The 5,179-nt window shown below is 39.0% G+C and overlaps 1 pseudogene; it reads right to left on the bottom strand.

The window, feature by feature from the left end:
• Window positions 1-2,876: 2,876 nt before the first annotated feature.
• LOC133295211 (DELLA protein 1-like) lies at window positions 2,877-4,778 on the bottom strand (annotated as a pseudogene).
• Window positions 4,779-5,179: the final 401 nt, after the last annotated feature.

Here is a 5,179-nt window from a genome sequence, read left to right as displayed (position 1 = left end):
ATTTTTAAATTTTCTTTTCTTTTCTTGTAAATAACTTTAATATCTTGCTTTATTTGGGTTAAAAAAATATTCTAAAATTATTAAAAATTTGCACGACTAATTTAAGGTAACCATTTTTGAAACGGATGTGTCAGGGGTGCAGTGGGATTAAGTTTCCACCCTTCCTTGCACATAATTAGACTCCCAAACCTTTTATCTATAATTTTAAAGACCAAAATGCACCTACGTAGAAGTTCAATATTCTGACCTAGGGTTATGTGCAAGTTTCCATTTATACCTACACTGGATTAATCCGTCAGTATTAGTTCTAATAGCTCCGCTAATCATTTTGCTACCAAACTAAAATTATGAACCTAGCCATTTTTCTAGGAATTATCATATTTTGATTATAATTTTCACAGTATTTTGCCGATACGCGTTTTATGCGTAACCGATATTAGTTCTGACATCAACTCTCATTATTCTTACTCCAAACTTGTTATCCTTGACTTAGATATTTTCCTAGGAATATTTATATTTTTATTATAATTTTTTGGAATACTTCACCTGTACGCATTTATACCACGAAGCAGAATCGGTATCTGCACTTTTCATCCGAAAAGCGACTTTAAGCATTATTCGACTCTCTATATAATTATCTTATCATAATTATGCATAATTTTTATCAAATTCATGCTCCGGCATCGATAATCTCATTTAATTAATTATTAAGCGGTGCAGGTTCTTACAGAAAAAATTTCTTGCAAAATAAGTTACTACATTTAACCCCCTTGTGGTTTTAAGTCATTCATTATTAACACATCATCTTTATTGCACCTTTTCCAAAGAAAGGACACAAAAGGATCAATATCCGTAGAATAAACACAAAATCTCATTTTTAACAAAAAAGATACTCTAAGTCATCTTTCAAAGAAACCCATTAAAATAAAGTCTATTTACCTCAATCACACGTTGAGAAGGAGAAGACAAGATTCTTTAGTGTTAATGGAGGAAAAACCTTTCCTTTCTCCAACTAAAGGAGGCGCACAAGGGTAAGGTGAGTTTCTCTTTTAACTTCTTAGGCTCTGGTTACTCTCAAGGTCAAATAGCTTTAGTTACCATGGAATATGGATGAAGGAAGATGAAAGGAATAAGTGGATTTTTATTGTCTCGACTGAAATATGGTTGAAGGGAAGAAAGAGAGGTGGCTTTAGTCTTGTGAGGAAAAAGAAAGAGAGGGAAATCTAATAGGAGAGATAGTGAGAGAAAAAAGTGCGGGAAAATGTCATGTGACTTAAAAATTTACATTTAACTTAAGTTTTCTCTCTTAGATATTTTCCTTTCTTTTAATTACGTTCCATTAGTCTTAAACTAATGGCCATACCAAATGTGTTCATAAAAGCCATGTGTGATGAATCACACAAAATCAATTCTAAGTTCTTGATAACTTTTTCTTAATTGCATTTTTATCCCCAAAACTTTAGATATTTGTACTTTGGCCCTTAATTGAACTTAACCAAAAATTAATCTTTACCCAATTTAAGATTTCCATAATCTCATTGTTTCACCTTTACAAAAACATAATATTGGTTATTATATATTCCAAGCATCAAAGCAAGCCTTAAGTGTCACCTTCAAGCTCCAAGAACTCGTTCAAGAAGCCTCGTATATGGCCTGCATAGCACAGCCAACCAAAGCAAAATAGAGGAGAAAAGAACCAGCATATTATTTGCACCAAGTATTAGAGACAATACATATGTTTCAATAGAAACCCAAGAGATTGCCTTAGGTTAGGGTTTCAGAACCTTCAAGAGAAAAATGAGGGTGAGAGTTTGAGTGGCGAGAAATATTTTGTTAGTATCAGTAAATGAAAGACCCATTTTTGTGTTAAAAGACTTCATTCACAAAATGCACCGTATGAATAAAGAGACGCCCATATAGGGCGTGACCAGGAGAGAGAGACGCCCAACACAGGCATGACCTCCCTGGTTGAAATTTCAAACTTTCGCTTTCAATGTTTTGTTTTGTGCAAGTTATTTAGTCTATCCATGTTACGCAAAGCTATTTTCTACTTGATTGGCATGTATTGCGATTTGCGACTAAGGTAATTAATTTCAATTCCGAAAACGAGGATTCAATGGATGAAGAATCTTGCAGGACTTAGCCAAAATTGCCGGACAAGTGCAAAGAGTGATATTGGTAATGGGTTACCCTTAATATGTGTTGGGAGAAAGTTTCAATTTTTTTTAAAGGTTTATCCTTTTTCTACTTATTCATAAAAGCTTGAATTTTTTAATTAAAAAAAAAAAAAGATACACACAAGGAAAAAGATACACGCAAGGAACTGTAGAAGATTACCTTTCTGTAAAGCTTGAGCATTTTTGGTTATTAAAGGTTTATCTTTTTTCTTGGCTTTACCTCGATTTTGTTTGGGTGTTGGAGATGCAAATACTGTTGACTGTGTTTCTTTTCTCACTTCATGCAACCTTCAAATTTGGAATAACCTGTGGGAGGTGTAAAATTTCGACCAGGGAGGTCACACCCGTGTTGGGCGTGTCTCTCCTGATCACGCCCCATATGAACATGTCTCTTTCTTAGGTCACGCCTCACATGAGCGTGTCTCTCTTTAGTGGGTCACGTCCCATGTGGACGTGTTTGACTTATACCTGCGTAAATAGTTTTAAAACAACTACATTTGCATAATTATTTATTAAAAAAATAATATTTAAATTTTTTTTTCCTGCTATTAAGTGCTGAAAAATTCAAAGCCCATTAAAAACTTTTACACTATAAAGATTTTCGAGTAATTTTTAATGAAAAAAATGATAGTTAATTATTATTTAAAGAATAATTTAATGTCTTTTATGAAAAATTTAATGTAATCTCATATCATTCAGTTTCCTAACTGTATATCCCCTGAGTCACCTAACCGTCGGCGAGTCTCCACGCGGAAGTGGCAATGAGTAGGCGCGTGTGCCACCCAAGCAAGAGGCACCCATTATTCTCCACCACCCTATACCCGTCTCCGTGGCCGGACAGCGCCAACAATATCCTCGCCTCTCTGATCGTGTTCGAACCGAATCGCACCGGTTCGAACCCGGCCGATCCCATCCTCCTCCTCCACTCACTCAGCGTCTCGTGCCTCTCCACTCGCTCCTCCCCCTCACACCCTACCACGTTATATATCTGCCTCCCTAGGTACGCCTCACTCGACGCCACCGCCGAACCCTCGACCGAGTCAAACAGGCTCGAGTAATAGTTCAAAGCCTCTGAGAACCGGTCCAGAAAAACCGGACCGTTGTGGTATGCTTCTTGCTCGACCACAGTTACGATATCTGGCTTGATCCCCTTGATCGTGGCTAATACTTTCTCGATTTCGCCGGGTCGGGATAGTAACCGATGGAGTTCGAAGACGGAGTTCACGGCCACGGATTCTCCGGGTCGGATCCTGAGCATGGACGGGTCAAGATCCGCCAAGCTGCTGCACTCCAATCCGCAGAACTCGAATTGAACCCTAATTGTTTGAGCTAGTTGCGCCAATTTCAAACCAACATCGTTCGGCCGTCGTGGTCCGATTCCGGTTAGCCGGAACGACGGCGGCCCTCCAGGACGCAGCGCGATTGCTTGCATCAACGCCGGCCACTGTTTGTGTAAGGGGGTAGATTACAACAGTTTGAGTCCGAAATCGATGACGTGGACGGTGCTGGCGGTGGCGAAGGCCTCTAGGATTGCTTTGTTTTGCGGTGAAATGCGCGAATTTCAGGTAGGGGCTTGAATCGTAGAAATGCATGTATAAAGTGTCGGAGAGAAAGGAACATAGGGTTTCCTCTGGATAGAAACCGTAGATTCTTCGAGCTAGGGCTTGGGTGAAGAACGACGCGACCTTTCCCATGGAGCCCACTTGTGAAGCGGCAAGAAACCCCGCGTGTTGCCGAGTTGAACGGCCTCCGCGCAAGCCATGAGCGCGTTGACGAGATGTACGCCGATTTCTTCAACCAGAACCACCGGACTCGTAGTGGCGGCCGGCATTTTGGATCCAATCGGAGAACTGATGAATCGGTTGGTGCTATTTTCTGTTTCTGGGTTTTGTGGGTAGGCTGTGATTGCGGGAATTTCCCTGAGATCGTAGTCAGGCTCAGGGTTGATGGTGTTGTAGTTAGGGTTGAATGTGTTGTGATTGGGTGGGTTGTTAATTTCAGTGAGAATGTTCTGAACACAGCCATAGAGATTAGTGTGGTCGTAGTGCAGGGTATCACTAGCGTGATGCAAAATCCAATTTTCTTCAACATTGGCCATCACCATCTCCAAGGAACGCAAATTGTACCCTACACCTGCTAGCGACTCATCCATCTCATTCTCATAGTCATAGGCTTGGTGTTCTTCTTCCCTCGTCTTGCCCTTCCCACTCCACACAGAGGAGCATTCACCAATGTCTTTGAAATGGTGATTCCTCTTCATCTTTCCTTTCCCTCTGCAATTCGCTCATAGGATGGTAGTGAAATGGTAGAGTTGGAAGCCAATATAATAAGTGGTTCTTTGTGATTTTAGCATTGAAATGGCTGGGTTTCTATTACAAAGCACTTGTTATTTTTGGGATATTGTCCATTGGAAAAAATTCTTTTTCCTTTTTGCATTTGAATTGGGTGCATGAATTTGAGCTTTGCAAGTATAATGAGAAAATTTGCTCTTCCTTGTTTGCATGCTTAAGTATAAAGAAAAGATTCAAAGATGAGTGGAGTGTTTTTACCAGTTAAAATGGCTGTGTTTCTATTACAAAGCACTTGTTATTTTTGGGATAGTGTCCATTAGAAAAATTCTTTGTCCTTTTTGCATTTGAATCTGGTGCATGAATTTGAGCTTTCAGCTTTGCAAGTGTAATGAGAAAAGTTGCTCTTCCTTGTTTGCATGCTTAAGTATAAAGAAAAGATTCAAAAATGAGTGGAGTGTTTTTACCAGTTGGGTTTCTTCCTTGTAGGTTTTCATGTCCCTTCTTATTTTTTTGAAGTTGTTAGTTGTTTTCATTAGCAAATGGTTTTCCATGCTAGACCTATGTATCACCTCTGCCACATCTTTGCAACATTTATTTTCTTTTCTCGTGTTAGCATTCTGATTTTCTGTTTGGTATTATTGTTTTTCAATAATCGTTATTTAATTAGTAATTACCCTGCTGCTATTGCTTTGCATATTTTTAATTTCTGAA

The sequence above is a fragment of the Gastrolobium bilobum genome, unplaced genomic scaffold, assembly GCF_033153095.1.
Source record: "Gastrolobium bilobum isolate Gb01-03AN ecotype WA unplaced genomic scaffold, APGP_CSIRO_Gbil_v1 utg12888, whole genome shotgun sequence".
NCBI lineage: Eukaryota > Viridiplantae > Streptophyta > Magnoliopsida > Fabales > Fabaceae > Gastrolobium > Gastrolobium bilobum.
The sequence above is the reverse complement of the archived record's forward strand: the minus strand, read 5'-3'. Positions and strand labels throughout refer to the sequence as shown.